We start from the raw sequence: 19,186 nt of genomic DNA, 5'->3' as shown, positions 1-19,186 counted from the left end.
GCCCTTGCCTACTTGTCCAACACCATCTCAAACCACTCTCTCCCATGCACAATGGCCTTCTTTCTGTTCCTTGAACAAGGCAGGCATTTACAGTCCCAGCACCTTTCCACTTGCCATTGTCTTCAAATGAACTCTTCTGCAGTCCCCAGCATGGCTGGCTTCTTTCCCATCCTGCTGATCTCAGCTACTTGAAAAGGCCTTCCTTTAGTATATTATCTAAATGAAACCTCACTGCTCCCCCACCCCCAATTTATCTGGCTGTCCTATTTATTTCATTCCTGATACTTAGGAAAATCTGAAATTATCTTATCTGCCTCCCCAAACTAGAAAGTAAGCCCCCCAAGAACACAAGTCCTGTCTGCCTTCCATTGCTCACTGCTGGTATCCCCAGCACAGAAAGCAGGCACAGTAATAAGGACTCAAGGGGATACTGACTGAATGAATCAAAAAATTCCAAAGCAGCCTTCAAAGACAAAGAAGGTTAAAATCCAGTATGCTTATTTGAAACACTGTGCAACTGGCTTCCTATGTACATTCCCTTCTAGTCTTTATTTTCTAATTATCAATACTTAAGTCTCTTGAAGAACTGCCATATTTCTGTATGGATAAAAATATGAAATATGGAAATAATTATACTTTGTTTGCTGAGGGTGGAGAAGAAAGAAGGGCTTGTACCACTAACTAAAAGATGAAATAAGGCTACACTAATAAAAACACTGAGTATCAGTGCAAGATTAGAGAAATAAATGGAACAAAATACAAAGTTTCAGGGTGCCTGGCTGGCGCAGTCAGTTAAGCATCTAACTCTTGATCTCGGCTCAGGTCATGATCTCACAGTTCGTGAGTTCAAGCCCCACATTGGGCTCCACACTGATGGTGCAGAGCCTGCTTGGGTTTGTGTCTCTCCTCCTCTCTGCCCCTCCTCTGCTTGTATGTGTGTGCGCGCGCTCTCCCTCAAAATAAATAAACAAACAAACAAAAAACTTAAAAAAAAAAAAAAAAAGTTTAGAAATATACCCTCCCTGTCAGGGACACCTGGGTAACTCAGTTGGTTAAGTGTCCGACTTCAGCTCAGGTCTCGCGGTTCGTGGGTTCAAGCCCTGCGTCGGGTTCTGTGCTAACAAAACAGCTCAGAGCCTGGAGACTGCCTTGCTTTCTGTATCTCCCTCTCTCTCTCCCCCTCCCCTGCTCATACTCTGTCTCTCACAAATAAATGTTAAAAAAAAAAAAAAATTTTAGAAATATACCCTGTCAGACACCCTTTACAAAGGTGGCTTTTCAAATCACTAGATAAAAAGGATAAATCAGTAGTCAGGACAACTTATAACAATTTGGCACAAAAAGTTAGATTCCTTCTTCTTAACATAAACAATAATAAAACTCCTGATATATTAAAGACAGGTAAAAAAGCCATTAGAAAATATTAGTGTCAGTGGCGCCTGGGTGGCTCAATCGGATGAGCGTCTTACTTCGGCTCAGCTCATGATCTCATGGTTGAGAGTTCGAGCCCCGCATCGGGCTCTGTGCTGACAGCTCGGAGCCTGGAGCCTGCTTCAGATTCTGTGTCTCCCTCTCTCTCTGCCCCTCCCCCGCTCAATGGTCTGTCTTGCTCTGTCTCAAAAATAAATATAAACATTAAAAAAAAATTTTTAAGGGGCACCTGGGTGGCTCAGTCCGTTAAGTGTCCAACTTCAGCTCAGGTCATGATCTCACAGTCTGTGAGTTCGAGCCCCACATCGGGCTCTGTGCTGACAGCTCAGAGCCTGGAACGTGCTTCAGATTCTGTGCCTCCCTCTCTCTCTGCCCCAACCCACTCGCATTCTGTCTCTCTCAAAAATAAATAAACATTAAAAAAAACATTTTTTTTAATTGAAAAAAAAGAAAATATTAGTGTCTATTCGATAAGCCTATGTAAGCCTATTTATTAATTTTCTCAGAGATAAAAGATATTCTATCCATCATAAGCGGACAGGAATATAGTAATAAAAAAAAAAATAAATAAATAACCAGGCACTTCTCTAAATGCTTCACATACATTAATTCACTGAGCTTACAACACTGCTATGAGGTACACACTATTATTACCCACATTTTACACGAGGAAATGATCCACAATCTTAAATACTGAACTATTTCACTTCTCTGCTGCAGAGAACAAAAGGGAGCTCTTGAAAACTAAACATGTAAGAACACATGTTCAGCAATCCCACTTCTGGGTATTTATCCAGAAGCAGCAAAATCTAGACCTCAAAGAGATGTCAGCACTCCCATTCACTGAAGCTCTATTCACAATAGCCTAGATGGGAAAGAATCTAAATGTCCATCAACAACAGATGAATGGATAAAGAAAACATGGTATATACATACAATGGAATACTATTCAGCCTTAAAAAAAAAGAATTCTGCAACGTGTGCCAACATGCACCAACCTTGAGGACGTACGCTAAGTAAAATAAGCCAGTCGCAAAAAGACAAATACTGCCTGATTCCATTTATATGAGTTATCTAAAACAGACAAACTCACTGATTCAGAGTGGAATGGCTGTTGTCAGAGCGCTGTGGGGAGAGGGAAATAGGCAGGTACTAATCAAGCACATCAAGTTTCAGTTACGTAAGATAAATAAGCTTTAGAAATCTGTTGTACAACACTGTATCTACAGTCAGCAATAATGTACCGTACGCTTAAAAATTTGTTAAGAGGATAGATCTCATCTTAAATGTTCTTACCACTATAAAATAAATATCATCATCCATGATGTCAGTAAATTGAAAAGCCTTCATAAGAGGTGGGAAGGAAGGTTTGTAGTTTACTGCAGCTGGAATTTCTGACTCACATGGGACAATTTAAGAACTAACTACTGCCTGGGGGACTCAGTCTGGTTAAGTGTCTGAGTCTGGATTTGGTTCAGGTCTTGATCTCACGGTTTGTGAGATCAAGCCCTGCTTCTCCAGATTCTCTCTCTCTGCCCCTCCTCAACCCTCTCAAAATTTAAAAACAAAACAAACAAAAAAAAAATGATTTGCAGCTTGTCTTGAAGACACAAGCTTCTGCATATGTATGAAGGGCATAACTATATTTTTGTAGGGACTGCAGTTGTTTAGAGTTATATGAAGAACTGAGTAAATAAAGATATTGATGAATATGGGGGTGTTTGGTGGGCTCTGTCAGTACAGCAACTCTTGATCTTGAGGTCGTGAGTTCAAGCCCCATGCTGGACAGAGATTACTTTTTTAAACAGTTGATAAGGGGCATCTGGGTGGGTGGCTCAGTCTATTGAGTGTCTGACTCTTGATTTCAGCTCAGGTCAGGATCCCAGGGTCATGGAATGGAGCCCCATGTGGGGCCACGTGCTGAGCATGGAGCCTGCTTAAGATTTTCATTCTCCCTCTCTTTCTCTCATTCCCTCTCTCCCTCCCTCACTGCCCCCTCCCCCGCTTGTGCACTCTCTCTCTCAACAAGAAAAAAGCTGATGAATGTGGGGGGAAAAAAAAAAAATATATATATATATATACACGAACATAAATGATAAAAACAACAAAGGTTAGAAAATGCAACCCAGAAAATAAAGAGATGGAAATAGCAGAAAAAAAGATAATTTACAGGATCAATCCAAAAGATACAACATCCAATTAATAATAATTCCACAAAACAGTAGCAAAAATAAAGGGGAGAAAAGTCAACAACATGAATGAAAATTTCCTGGAACTGGGGGACTTTTAAGTTTCAGTCCATTAAGAGACCAGCACATTAGATGAAAACAGCCACACCAAGAACATCGTCATAAGATTTCAGAAAGCGAAGTTCTGAAGTTTCAGGGGTCAAAGGTAACTTACATCTCATCAACAGTGAAAGCCAACAGGCAACAGAACAGGATCTTAAAAACCTGAAGGGGGGTGCCTGGGTGGCGCAGTCGGTTAAGCGTCCGACTTCAGCCAGGTCACGATCTCGCGGTCCGTGAGTTCGAGCCCCGCGTCGGGCTCTGGGCTGATGGCTCAGAGCCTGGAGCCTGTTTCTGATTCTGTGTCTCCCTCTCTCTCTGCCCCTCCCCCGTTCATGCTCTGTCTCTCTCTGTCCCAAAAATAAATAAACGTTGAAAAAAAAAAAAAAAATTAAAAAAAAAAAAAAAAAAACCTGAAGGAATATTATGTCCCAACTAGAACTCTAAACCCAGCCAAACTAATAATCAATATTAAGGCAGAATAAAGGCATTTTTAGACATGTATGTCTAAACAATTCACCTCTTGTGTACCCTTTTCTCAGAAAGCCAACGGAGAATGGCACTTCTCCAAAACAAGAGATTCGATCAAGAAGGAAAGGATGTGAGAAAAGATAATGGGATCTAGCACAAGAGACACAGGAAAAATCATGAGGATGATGATGCTGAGACAGCAAGTATGACGGCTGGGCAGCTACCTTGAGAATATCCAGAATGGAGCAGATTAGAAGGTATCTCCAGGAAGATAAAATTTGTCATATAGCTAAAACATTTAAAGTATCAAGGAAGATTTACACTTCTGGGTAGAGTTTAAAGAGGAATAACTGAGGAAAAATAGAAATTAAGCGAAACAGACCAAAAAAAAAGATCTTTATTAGCAACAGAGAAAATAAAAAGTCATGCAAGGGGCGCCTGGGTGGCTCCGTCAGTTAAGTGCCTGACTTCAGCTCAGGTCACAATCTCATGGTTCATGAGTTCTGGCAGCTCAGAGCCTGGAGCCTGCTCCCAATTCTGTGTCTCCCTCTCTCTCTGCCCCTCCCCCACTTGCACTCTATCTCTCCCTCTCAAAAATGAATAAAATTTAAAAAAATTTTTTTTAAGAAAATGAAAAGTTATGCAGAACAGGAAAATTAACCATAGCATGTAACATGACTTGGCTGTGAATAAGTTATACACAACCATAATACTGTAAACAGTGAATACCAGCCAATTAGGATTGTACTACAAACCACTACTATCCAAGGTGGGGAGGTAACACATAATACCAAAAACTAGAAAATCAGTAAGTAGCAAAATAAGCTTATTACTTAAAGGCAATATCAAAAGAAATGGTAGAGTTGGAAGTGATTGCCTTAGGGACTAGAAAGGGTTTCTGTACGTTAATAAAAAGAAAAAAGTACAACATATAAAATGCTTTCTAAAGTTAAGGAAATCAAATGCATTCATGAATTTATTCATGTCTATTACACAGTTATCCAAGACAGAGAAAAATGCGAGAAAAGCCTAAATGTCTACCAAAAAGGAACTAGTTAGGTAATTTTAAATTATATGGCACATCCATGATGATGAAATGCCATGAGTCACTTAAAAATGCAAACAGGGAAAGACTTGCTCTTGTTAACAAGAACCAGGTGAGACAAAAAAAGTCCAGCCCCAGTTTTGTTAAACACACACACATCCAAATAACACATGCATGGAAGGAGACTATTCACCAAAATATTAACAATGATTATACATACGTCAAGTTTATGGATGATTTTTTTCAGTATTTCCTAATGAATAAACATGCGTTATTAAAGGACTCAAAAGTTAGTTAAAATAAAAAAGGTAAGTGCCAATTCTACAACTTAGAATAGAATCAGAGAGGAGAGCAGAACTACTTTATCATCTTGTTTCAGTTTATTAAGCTGAAAAATAAGCACTGCTTAACAAGAACCCAGGACTTCCAGTAAGGAATCTTCTCGATTCCTTACCTCTTAACACAAGACTGGTTTTATAAGCCAATGAAGTAATTATTAGTTCCTTTTACCACCATGCATTTACCTTATTTAAACAATGATTCGACTTGCACCGGATCCCAAAGACACTACCTGAAAAGAACACTGGCAGTGTCACTGGCTTCTCCAATTTACAAAGTCAGGATACTATTCTGGAACGAGAAGAAACAAGCAGTGATAAGACACTTACCCAAACAAACCTTGCAGATTGTATCCTGAAATACAGATGCTAGAAATCTCTAAACAAAACCTCTACTTTTTTTTTTAACTTTTTAAAATTTTTTAAATTTATTTTTGAGACAGAGAAAGACAGAGCATGAGCAGGGGGGCACAGAGCCTGACACGGGGCTCGAACTCACGGACTGTAAGATCCTGACTTGAGCTGAACAGACGCTTACCCAACTGAGCCACCCAGGCGCCCAACAAAACCTCTACTTCAACCCTCAACTTCGCTCCCAGTGGACACAGGTTTCTTTCTCAAAGAATGCTGGCCCAGGGGTCTTCTGTCTCACACACGTTTTCATGCATCCAACCCCTGGAGTAAGGCTGCAGAATGGAAAGCTAAAACCTTCCTCTTGTATCCTGATACTCTCACTGGCAGTGTTTCAGGTGCTACAATTTGCATTATGAAAGACTGACTGGCAAACTCCATAATTTAACCTGGAGAATTACTTCAGAAGATTTAGATTACTTGAAACAAAAAAATTTAACTGAGGTATGCCAAAGTGAATTTAACAGATACATTTCAAGTTAAAACAACTCCCCATCCTCATCCCTCAAAGCACAAGAGAACCCTTCTGATCCAGTGGTTTAAATATTCCCCTATCTAAACATTACTAACAGGGCCATATATCAAAGCTATGTAGTGTTATCCAAAACAAATAGGAAAACAAAGTTCCAAGATCAGCAAGTATGTAATGTCCTTACTCCTACATTATTAAAGCTTTATCATTTGTTCACATTGCTATACAGTAGGAAGCACTCAAAATTCAAATAATCTAAAGATGCAGTCTTAACAATCTCTTTTTTCACTTGTTCAGCATTCACTCAATTAAGGACACCCACCTTAACTTTCTCTGAAATCTGTGGTTTGCACATAGCAGAATCCTTGCCCAATTAGCCAGGAAAGAAAGGAATGTATTTCCTTAAGCTATGGTCTCTTGGTACATGTGGAACCCTCAGCCTAGAATGCCTCCTCCCCTCCCACCAACCAAACTCCTACTCATTCCTACAGGGGTCTCCTCCCCCAGCAAGCTGCCCCTGGTGCACTCAGGCTGAGTTAGGTACTGCCTCTTGCTGTTACCCTAGGTGTGTCTCCACTTAGATTCTTCTCATTGTATCCACCAATGTCAACTTTCCTCAAAGGGCTGCAAACTCTATATACCTAACAATGATATGTATTTGCTTAGTAAACTGAAAACCCAAGCAATAAAATCTTGACCGATGCCAAAAGTAAACGCGTAATTAACATTAGGAAGTGGCCATAAAAACCTACTCTTAAAACAGGATAAGACAATTTTATTAAGACAAAATTAGTATTCCATCAGACACTTTACCAAAATAATGACAGCGATTACATCTTAGTTGATAAATGGTAAAAACACAGCACTTTAAAAAACTTTCTTGCAAAATATTTTTCCATATATTCTTGCGGCTTATTCTTAGAACGTATTCCTAGGTTACATCAACCAAAATTTCCTTGTTTTTAACTGCAAAGGCACAGATGCTCATATCAGTCAGCTGCAGGGAAATCCCAATGACTGCTCCAGGATTGAGAACCGCTTAATCTGTAATGCACTGAATTAAAGAAACAGACTGATCCAATATACCCATCCTTATGATTCTAACCAAATAGTTCGCTCACGCTCGCTCGCTCGCTCGCTCTCTCTCTCTCTCTCTCTCTCACACACACACACACACACACACACTTCCCCTTCCTTCCATTTTACTACCCCATCGTGTTTCTTTCCTATTAATCAACCTCCTCTTGGGACACTGGAAAGAATTTTATCACCCCAGCAAGTCTTCAATCTTCCACTGTTGCAATGGGTGGAGAAGCAAATCTAAGGACCTAGCCCTTAGTTATTCTGTGACAGTGAGGAGACACATGAAGCCCTGAGTCACCCCTGCCACCAGTTTTTATGTGCCCTCCCCAACTCGTCCTGTGTCATCTGGACATAGTCATACTTTGCAGCTTGTCTCTAAACCTCCCTTGGTCAAATACCAGTAGACTATTAGCTGGGACACTCTGACACTGCCAACAATATAGCTTTTCCCCTTCTACACAATTTCCCTTCTAATTTTCCACTTACCAAACAAAAACTTATTAAGTACCTACCACATTGCCAGGCACTTTCCTAGGCAATGGTGTTTCAACAGTCTAAAAATCTCTTCATTTCTGGAGCTTACATTCTAGGAGGAAGTTGGGGGCACAGAGACATGGGTGAACAGGTAGGGCCTTGCAAGCCATTTTAAGGACTTTGGTTTTCTTCTGGATAATGTGGGCAGCCACTGGAGTGTTTTCAGTGGAAGAGTTAACATGCTGAGAATTATGTTTTAAAAGGATCATTTTGGCTGCTGAGTGTAGCAAGGTCAGAAGAAATTGGGAGATATTGCCTATAATAATCCAGGTAAAGGACAGGAGTGGCTTAGACTAGAGGGTATCTCGGAAGACTCCCGTGTTCCAGATATTACCAGACCTTGAGTTACAACACAGTTCCTAAACCCGACCAAAGGATAAACACTTAATATTCTTAGGACCGTAGAATTTGTACCCCGCTATGGTTGAAGACTTAATTTTTTTTTTCTTATCTCACCTCAGGCACCCACAGTAATCTTTTACTGAGATTAAGAACATAAAGAAAACACAAGGATGACCTTGCATGCTCCTATGAACCGGAGTTCAGAGCTAGTCTCTTTTAAACCACCAAGTATTACTTGCATGTGTACTACCTTAAAGACTAAAACAGGGGCGCCTGGGTGGCACAGTCGGTTAAGCGTCCGACTTCAGCCAGGTCACGATCTCGCGGTCCGGGAGTTCGAGCCCCGCGTCGGGCTCTGGGCTGATGGCTCAGAGCCTGGAGCCTGTTTCTGATTCTGTGTCTCCCTCTCTCTCTGCCCCTCCCCCGTTCATGCTCTGTCTCTCTCTGTCCCAAAAATAAATAAACGTTGAAAAAAAAAATTTTTTTTTAAATAAATAAAGACTAAAACAGCATGAGGATGCCAATAAAAGTGAACAAAAGAGCACAGTGTCTTCTATTCGAGTTTACCCAAAGTATCCACCAAAGAACAATATTTAACATTAGCTACTTCCCCTTGAAAAAAATAGTAGGGATTGAGGAGATTATGATAGCTGACAAATAAACCTTTAGTGTTTTAGCACAGAAAACTGTGCAATGTCTGCTTTAAGTTCCTTCCATGGCATCAATCAGAATGGAGAATGAATCCAAGGCTGGTGACATTACTACATATGGCTCTGGAAAGAGAGATACTTCCAAATGGGTCATGTATGCAGAGGCTTCTACATTAAGGGGTCAGCAAATGATGCACTCAGACCAAATCTAGCCCAACTTTTTTTTTTTTTTTTTTACCACCCACGAGCTAAGAATGATTTCTACATTTTTTAATGGTTGAAAAAAATCAAGAGTATTTCAGGATGTGTGAAAATTCTATGAAATTGTAACTTAAGCATCTATGAATAGTTTTATTGGAACAGAGCCACATTCCTTCGTTTACAGATAGCTGCTTTCACACAACAGCAGAGTTGAGTAGTTGCAAGAGAGACTGCACATAGTGGTCTTACCACTTCGCACTACTACAAATTTCAATGAAGTGGTTATGGCCCAAGAGTAGTTCAAAAGTACCATGCATTCTGTCATATCACATTTTATTATTATTTTTAAATTACCAGTGTATATCCAGATGTTGAAACAAGAGGCCAGGGCACCTGGGTGGCTCAGTTGGTTAAGCATCCGACTTCAGCTCAGGTCATGATCTCATGGTTCATGAGTTCAAGCCCCACATCGGGCTCTGCGCTGTTAGTGCAGAGCCTGCTTCAGAACCTCTGTCTCCCTCTCTCTCTCTGCCCCTACCCCTCCCACACGTACGTGTGTGCGTGCACACACATGCGCTCTCTCTCCCCAAAACAAACATTAAAAAAAAAACGATGACAAAAGTGGACTTTGAATGTTACCCATTTAAGGGCAAGTGTGAAGTGTGGGTTATTTTAACAACTTATATGGCAAAACACTGTCTATTATGAAAAAGCACCATGGCTGTACCAAGAAAACAATATCCATCAACATTACCAAACTAAGAACTCATCACAATAATCCCATTTCACAGAATTTTGCTAGGAAGATTAGAAAATTTGCGGCACCTGGGTGGCTCAGTTAAGCATTCAGCTTCAGCTCAGGTCATGATCTTGCGGCTCATGGGCCCAAGCCTCGTGTTGGGCTCTGTGCTGACAACTCAGAGCCTGAAGCTCACTTCGGATTCTATGTCTGTCGCTCTGTGCCCCTCCCCAACTCATGTTTCTCTCTCTCCCTCTCTCAAAAACAAACATAAAAAAAAAAAAATTTAAACAGAGTATCTCATCACAACAGAAAACCTTCACAAAAACAAAAAATAAAAATGAAGCTACAACCAAAGTAAGTTTCTGAGTGGTTCATTTGTCAGCTTAACAAGGAAAGCCATTTATTTAGTGGGTTGATCAAATCATGTTTGCGGCAGCAGCCAAAGAAATGTGTTCACAGAAAATGAACTCATTGAGAATGCAAACTGGCGCAGCCACTCTGGAAAACAGTATGGAGGTTCCTCAAAAAATTAAAAATAGAACTACCCTACGACCCAGCAATTGCACTACTAGGTATTTATGCAAGGGATACAGGTGTGCTGTTTCGAAGGGACACATGCACCTCAATGTTTACAGCAACACTGTCAACAATAGCCAAAGTATGGAAAGAGCCCAAATGTCCATCGATGGATGAATGGATAAAGAAGATGTGGAGAGTATATATACACACAATGGAGCATTACTCGGCAATCAAAAAGAATGAAATCTTGCCATTTGCAACTACATGGACGGAACTAGAGGGTATTATGCTATGTGAAATTAGTCAGAGAAAGACAAATATCCTATGACTTCACTCATATGAGGACTTTAAGAGACAAAACAGATGAACATAAGGGAAGAGAAACAAAAATATATAAAAACAGGGAGGGGGACAAAGCATAAGACTCATAAATATGGAGAACAAACAGAGGGTTACTGGAGGGGGTGTGGGAGGAGGGATGGGCTAAATGGGTAAGGGGCATTAAGGAATCTACTCCTGAAATCATTGTTGCACTATATGCTAACTAATTTGGATATAAATCAAAAAAAATAAAAAAAAAAAAAAAAGAAAATGAACTCATTTAAGACTATTAGCCTTTTGACTGTAAGGGTTGAGGACAATGGGAGCAACATTAGTAGTCAATTAAAAAATAAAGCAAGTGGAGGGAAAAGGAGCTGACCTAAGTAACTATGAAAGGAGTAGAACAGGGAAAACTAACAGCAAAAGGAACTGCACATAACCACTGTATTCTAGTTGTTAAAGTTGTTTCCCATGGGGGTATGGGGTAACGATTCTTAAACAATTACACATGTATAGTGGAATTATAATAAATAAATGGATGGCAAATGGCGAGAACCAAATTTCTCACTGTTGGGAATCGGACGTCACAGACAAGAAAGGAGGGAAATGCTAGAATGATCCAAAGGTACTGGCTTAGAAGTGGAGCTATCAAGGGGCGCCTGGCTGGCTCAGTTAGTACCACACACAACTCTTGATCTTGGGGTTGTTGAGTTTGAGCCCCAGGTTGGGTGTAGAGATTACTTAAAAATAAAATCTTTAAGGGCGCCTGGGTGGCTCAGTCAGTTAAGCGTCTGACTTCAGCTCAGGTCATGATCTCACGGTTTGTGGGTTCGAGCCCCGCATCGGGCTCTGTGCTGACAGCTCAGAGCCTGGAGCCTGTTTCGGATTCTGTGTCTCCCTCTCTCTCTGCCCCTCCCCCACTCACGCTCTTTCTGTCTCAAAAATAAATAAACATTAAAAAAAAGAAAAAAACATTAAAAAAAATAACATCTTTAAAACTAAAATTATTAGAAGTGGAGATACCAATATAAACTCCTGTTTAGACAGATACAAATGAATACGCACAGAAACATCAGAAATATTTAGATACTTCTCTATGTATACAAAATGTATTATACACACATTTCCTATTACATATACATACATACCTTTCCTTTCTTTGTCAGCTGAAAAGACCTATGAGCAATAACATCCCAGTAGCAATGAATACACCTAGCACCCAGACCTTGACTTTTTTTAACATTTATTTAAAGAGAGAGAGAGCACCAGCAGGGGGAGGAGAGAAAGAGAGAGGGAGAGAGGAAAGAGAGAATTCCAAGCAGGCTCCACACCATCAACGCAAAGCCTGATGTGGGACTCAATTCCACAAACCATGAGATCACGACCTGAGTCGAAATCAAGAGTCAGACGCCCAGCTGACTGAACCACCCAGGTGCCCCCCAGACCTTGATTTCTAATAACATTCTCCAATAAAAGAAACAAAGGCTTCTTGGAGAAGTGATGGACTCTAGGGCTGAGGCAAGGAATACAATAGATAAGCCTGGAATATCTTGTAGTGCCAGAAAGGAAGGACTGCATAACAAACAGAATACACCATAATGTGTATGTCAAAAGGACATTCCTGCCCAAATGAGTTTTCAAGTCAAATCAGAAAAAAAATTGATCAAAATGTAGTCGTGGATAACTCAAAGAATACAATATCCATGAGTCTATATGGATTTAAATAAATGGATGAAAATAAACCAATCATTCGTGCAGAATTCCAAATAATTTACGTATATATTTCACCCTCCAGAAGGTGGAACATAGCTCTCCTCCATTCCTTAAGTGGAGTGGGGTGAGCTAAGTGATTTCCTTCCAAAATTACAGTATGGGGGCACCTGGGTAGCTCAGCCGATTGAGCATGCAACTTGATTTCAGCTCAGGTCATGATCTCAGGGTTTATCGGTTCGAGCTTCAGGATGGGCTCCACACTGACAATGCACCTCCTGCTTGGGACTCTCTCTCACCTCTCCTTCTGACCCTCCTGTGCACGCACTCTCTCCCCCAAAAAACCTTTCTTAATTAAACAAACAAACAAAAAAAAAACAGGGGCGCCTGGGTGGCTCAGTCAGTTGAGTGACTGACTTCATTCAGCTCAGGTCATGATCTCATTGTGCAGGTCATGATCTCATCGTTTGTGGGTTCGAGTTCCACGCTGGGCTCTGTGCTGACAGCCTGGAACCTGGAGCCCACTCCAGATTCTGTTTCCCTCTCTCTCTCTGCCCCTCCCCTGCTCACACTCTGTCTCTCTCTCAAAAATGAAGAAATATGAAAAAATTTTTTAACAAAAATTTAAATAAAATAAAAAACAAATCAATAAATCATGTTGATAGCATGTACTCCTTATATATATGACGTGATGAAAATGATACCTCATCTCTGTGGTCTTTTATCACCAAAACCCATTAACACCAGTCTAATCATGAGAAACATGCCAACCAAGGGACATTCTACAAAGTATCTAACTCCTCAAAACAGTCAAAGTCACCAAAAATAATAAAAGTCTGAAAAGGTGTACCAGCCAAGGAGACATGACAACTAAATATATATCCTAGATGTGATCCTGGAACAGAAAAGGGTTATTAGGTACAAACTAAGAAAATGTGAACAAAGTATGGACTTCAGTTAGCAAGAATGCATCAACACTGGTTTGTTAGTTGGGACCAGTGTACCATACTACTCTGTTAATAGGGGTACGGGTATATGGACACCTTTTGTACTATTTTCTCAAGATTTTCTGCAAATCTGAACTACTCAACAATAGAACATTTGCTAAAGGTGGGGGGGGGGGGGGTGGAGGAGTGATTTCAGTGGTGTTCCTTGGTTCTTGATTCAACAATTATTGACACTGCTTAGCTTTTTACTGGAGAAGGTCAATGCCCAGTGTGAACTAACTGAAGAGTTAGCCTCTATGAATAGTCTATGGGGAACAACTACAGGTAAGAACCTTTCAAAGACACTGAAAGAACACTAATACAACCTGAATTTGAATCTGCTAAGATGTGTCACAAATGACCATAGTAAAAATATGTCTAGAGAAGGGCATAATTGGATAAATTTACAGAGCTTGTGAAAATGTAAGGTATTTCAAGCATATGGTTATTCACTGTACTATTCACCAGCAGGTACTCTGCAAAAAACTTTTCATTACATGTTGAGCCAGTATTGTCAAGAGTAACCTCCATTAACTCTCAATTCACTTTTGTAGATTTAACCGTTGTCAGTTTTGTGAGTTTTTGTCAGAAATAGAAGGTGGATCCTGATTTGCACTACCAACAGCAGTTCAATGGCTTAGCAGCAGTAAAATTTTACTGTGATTTTTTTTTTTTTTTTTTTTTTTTTTTTTGAGAGAGAGAAAGCATGTGCGGGGGAGGAGCAGAGGGAGAGGAAGAGAGAATCTCAAGCAGTTTCCATACCCAGAGCAGAGCAGGATGTGGGACTGCATCTCAAGAGCGTGAGATCATGACCTGAGCAGAAATGAAGAGTTGGACATTCAACCAACTGAGCCACCCAGGCACCCCTAGTTGTAGTTTTTTTTAATCTGAATTTTTTCTTAAAAAACCACCCTTCAACATTATTATTGAATACTGAAAAGCTTTGAAAATTAACTTTTGTTGCAGACTTGCTAATGTTTCTTAATGAATTCAATAAAAAGTTATAAGGCAAAGTAGCATTTTTATGGGAATGATTACTATGGCAAATTAATTTGAACAAAAGTAAACATGGGGCGCCTGGATGACTCAGTCGGCTGAGCGTCCGACTTCAGCTCATGATCTCACAGTTGGTGAGTTCGAGCCCGCCACCAGGCTCTGTGCTGACAGCTCAGAGCCTAGAGCCTGCTTCAGATTCTGTGTCTCCCTCTCTGCTTCTCCCTCTATTATGTGCACACACACACACATACACTCTCTCTCTCTCTCTCTCTCTCAAAAATAAACTTAAATTTTTTATTTTACTTAAAAAAATTTTATTTTTTACTTAAAAAAATTTTTTTAAGTAAACACTGTTTTAACTTCAAGTAATGTCAAATTATTTCATTCACTTCCTGTACTGTCAAAAGTTAACACAAGCAATGAGATCTCTCTGTTCCCACAAAAATCTGAAGCAGACATATTTTAACTCAAACTACACTTCCAGCATATTTCCAATCTTAATTAAAGTGCAAAGTAAACCTCCATCTTTGAAAATCTCTCTGTGAAACTGAAAAGTTTCCATCTGGGGGTGCCTGGCTGACTCAGCCAGCGGAGCCTGTGGCTCCTGTTCTCAGGATTGTGAGTTTGAGCCCCACGTTGGGTGTGATTATTTTAAAAAATCTTTAAAGGGGCACCTGGGTGGCTTAGTCGGTTGAGCATCCAACTTCAGCTCAGGTCATGATCTCATGTCTCATGAGTTCGGGCCCCACTTGAGGCTCTGTGCTGATGGCTCGGAGCCTGCTTCGGATTCACTCTGTGTCTCCCTCTCTCTCTGCCCCTCCTCTGCTTGCATGCTGTCTCTCTCTCAAAAATAAACATTAAAAAAATTTTTAATAAAATCTTAAAAAAAAAAAAGAAGTGGGCTCAGTGGGTTAAGCATCTGACCCTTGATATCAGGATCTTGAGTTCAAGCCCCACATTGGGCTCCATGCTGGGCACGGAGCCTATTTTAAAAAAAAAGCAGCAGCAGCTTCCATCTAATCTTCCACTGGAAATGAATACTTTGCAGTGTTAATGGCATACAAAAAGGCAAATATCAAGAAATGAATCTAACAGAATTCTGTAATTGCCTTCCAAATGATGAATGTGCCCAAATAAACCATATGCTCAAAAAAATCATATACTCATGGATTAATATTAATATTTGGCAGTACCTGTCTGTGTAAACACATTTTCAAAGACACATATGTGAAATCTTCACTACAGATTTCTGTATGAACAAATGAACACTTGCCATCCATGTCGATAGGTAAAGCTAACTTTGAACCCCAGTGACACGAAATGGTATCCCCCAAAGTGAATTCCACTCTTGTAACACAGCTGCCTTACAAAAACTGTACTCAACTATTATACTTTGAATTCTGCCAATGAAATATTTGTTTTCTCAGGGCGCTTGGCTGGCTCAGTTGATAGAGCATGCAACTCTTGATCTCAGGGTCGTGAGTTCAAGCCCCATACTGGGTACAGAGATACTTAAAAAAAGGAAGCACCTGGGTAGCTCAGTCAGTTAAGCATTCAACTCTTGATTTCAGCTCAGGTCATGATCTCACACTTCATGAGAACGCGCCCCAGGGTAAGGCTCTGCACTGCCTGTGGAGACTGCTTGGAGTTCTTCCCCTCTCTGTGCCCCTCTCACACTCTCACACATGCTCTCTCTCTCCAAATAAATAAACATTTTTAAAAAAGATAAAATAGCGGTGCCCACGTGGACCAGTCGGTTAAGCATCCACCTTCAGCTCAGGTCATGATCTCACGGTTCATGAGTTCAAGCCCCCCGGCAGGCTCTCTGCTGTCAGTATGAAAGAAATATGCTTCAGATCCTCTGACTCCCTCTCTCTGCGCACCCCCTCCCACTCTCTCTCATAAATAAACAAACATTAAAAAAAAATTTTGGGGGGCGCCTGGGTGGCTCAGTCGGTTGAGTGTCCAACTTCGGCTCAGGTCATGATCTCACGGTCTGTGAGTTCGAGCCCCGCGTCGGGCTCTGTGCTGACAGCTCAGAGCCTGGAGCCTGCTTCGGATTCTGTGTCTCCCTCTCTCTCTCCCCCTCCCCTGCTCATGCTCTGTCTCTGTCTCAAAAATAAATAAAAACATTAAAAAAAATTTTTTAATAAAATAAAAATATTTAGAGAACATTTGCTTTCTCTGTTATTTAAGTACTCACATTAATAGCCTCAGTTTTGCCTCTTGGCCTCCAAAGCCTAAAGTATTTTCAGAACTGTTAGAGAAAAAGTGTGCCAACTCTGGTTCTACATCATTTGCTTATTTTTTCTTTTTCTTTTAAGTTTATTTATTTACTTTGAGAGCAAGAGAATGAATTTCAAGCAAGCTCCATGCAGTCAGCACAGAGTTCAACATGGGGCTTGATCTCACAAACAGTGAGATCATGACCTGAGCCAAAATCAAGAGTCAGACACTTAACCAACTGAGCCACAAAGATGTCCCTACATCCTTTGCTTATTAGTTAAGTACATGTTTAGTACAAATGGCCATACAAGAATAAACCCTTAATGAGCAGTAATTCTCAAAACCATAGGGGTCTCAAATGGTAAAAACTGTCATTTTTTAATCCTTGTACCTAATAACTTATAGTAAGACAAATACAATTAGTAATCAACATCCCAAAGCAATTTCCAAAGCACTGGCCCAATAAACAAGAAAAAAACACATGTTTAAAGGCTGACTACCTTTGATTCCCCAGCACCACCAGCCAGTAATTTTGACACCTGTGGTAAGTTACTTTATTAAATCCCATTATCTGTTTCCTCATCAGTAAAATGGGTTCCTGTTACAAAGAGCTGTTACAAAAATTGAATGAACTGATGTATGTGTAAAGTACCTGAAAAAGTACGTACGTAGCACATGTTAAGCACTCAACATATAAATATTATCAATCAGGCCAATGTCAAAATCAGAGTTAAAAGACCAGACTTCAACCAGCTAATATCGGTAGTCATGTGGTCATTAAACAATGACTGTGTCTCTTCTCCCAAGAATTCAGAATTTGTCTTTATGGTAGACTAGGAAGGTAAGACCATTATACATCTTCAGAACCTCTTAAAGAAGCAGTAACTCTGGCAACAAACCCAAGCCTAAACTTGATTCCAGACTGAAAGAGCTGGCTGCCTAAATGACACCACTATTCTGTGCCAAGGTTCTCAATTTACAAGAGAGAGAGGGATCAATATGTCATCCCTACACCTGACAGTTTCTACCCAGATTGGTAGTTTTTAAAATCAAGCTTTCAGGCTACACAGAAGTACCTTGGGGCAACATAACATTCTCACCTGAATCCTCCGGACCAACCAGCAGATAAAACTGCCAGGGAATTCCTAAGAGCTATTTTCCCATCTTTTTATCACAATGCAAAACTTTTACAAGCTACCACTTCCTGAAAACTTAAACCTCTATTTCCTCGAGAGGCTCCTGGGTGATTCAGGCAGTTGAGCGTCCAACTCTTTTTTTTTTTTTAACGTTTATCTATTCTTGAGAGAGAGAGAGAGCGCACGCGCAAGCATGCACAAGAGAGCAGGGGAGGGTCAGAGAGCAGGGGAGGGTCAGCTCTAAGCTGTCGGCACAGAACCAGATGCGGAGCTCAAACTCACGAACTGTGAGATCATGACCTGAGCCGAAGTCAGATGCTTAACTGACTGAACCACCCAGGGGCCACGAGCATCCATTCTTTTTTTTTTTTTAATAAACATTTATTTTTGAGAGACAGAGAGACACAAAGTATGAGCAAGGGAGGAGCCGAGAGCCCGGGAGACACAGACTCTGAAGCAGGCTCCAGGCTCTGAGATGTCAGCACAGAGCCCTACGCGGGGCTCGAACTCACAAACCGCATCATGACCTGAGCCGAAGTCGAACACCCAACCAACGGAGCCACCCAGGCACCCCTTGAGCATCCAATTCTTGATTTCAGCTCAGGTCATGATCTCACAGTTTGTAGGATTGAACCTCGTACTGGGCTCTGCACTGACAGCACAGAGTCTGCTCGAATTCTCTCTCCCCCTCTCTCTACCCCTTCCAGGCTTGATCGTGCACACACACTCTCTCTTAAATAAACATTAAAAGAAAATTACCCAAAGGGCACCTGGGTGGCTCAGTCGGTTGAGCGTCCAACTTTGGCTCAGGTCATGATCTCACAGTTCGTGAGTTTGAGCTCCACACCAGGCTCTGTGCTGACAGTGTGGAGCCTGGAGCCTGCTTCAGATTCTGTGTCTCCCTCTCTCTCTGCTCCTCCCCTGCTCACGCTCTGTCTCTCCCTCTCAAAAATAAATAAACATTCAAAAAAAAATTTTTTTAATGGGGCGCTTGAATGGCTCAGTAGGTTGGGCGTCTGACTTCGGCTCAGGTCATGATCTCGCGGTTTGTGAGTTCAAGCCCCGTGTTGGGCTCCGTGCTGACAGCTCAGAGCCTGGAGCCTGCTTCGGATTCTGTGTCTCCTTCTCTCTCTGCCCCTCCCCCTTCTTGTGCCTTGTCTCTCTGTATCAAAAATAAATAAATGTAAAAAAATAAAAAGAAAAAAATAAATTTTAAAAATTTAATAAAAAAGAAAAAAATAAAAAATTTACCAAAGAAGCAAAAAAAAAAAATACCTCTCTTTC

At 40.8% G+C, this 19,186-nt stretch overlaps 1 protein-coding gene across 3 annotated transcripts in view; it reads right to left on the bottom strand.

Moving 5' to 3' along the window:
• The window catches only part of THRAP3 (thyroid hormone receptor associated protein 3), a 78,316-nt gene that overhangs the window by 44,638 nt on the left and 14,492 nt on the right, over positions 1-19,186 (bottom strand). For 2 of the 3 annotated variants that reach the window (XM_045476731.1, XM_045476730.1), the window contains exon 2: positions 5,760-5,865. The exons of the other annotated variant lie outside the window; for it this stretch is intronic. The gene's annotated coding sequence lies outside the window, so the exon portion shown is untranslated. The remainder of the gene's footprint in view (positions 1-5,759; positions 5,866-19,186) is intronic. 3 annotated transcript variants of the gene reach the window in all.

The sequence above is a fragment of the Leopardus geoffroyi genome, chromosome C1 (genome assembly GCF_018350155.1).
Source record: "Leopardus geoffroyi isolate Oge1 chromosome C1, O.geoffroyi_Oge1_pat1.0, whole genome shotgun sequence".
NCBI classification, from domain to species: Eukaryota; Metazoa; Chordata; class Mammalia; order Carnivora; family Felidae; genus Leopardus; species Leopardus geoffroyi.
The sequence above is the reverse complement of the archived record's forward strand: the minus strand, read 5'-3'. Positions and strand labels throughout refer to the sequence as shown.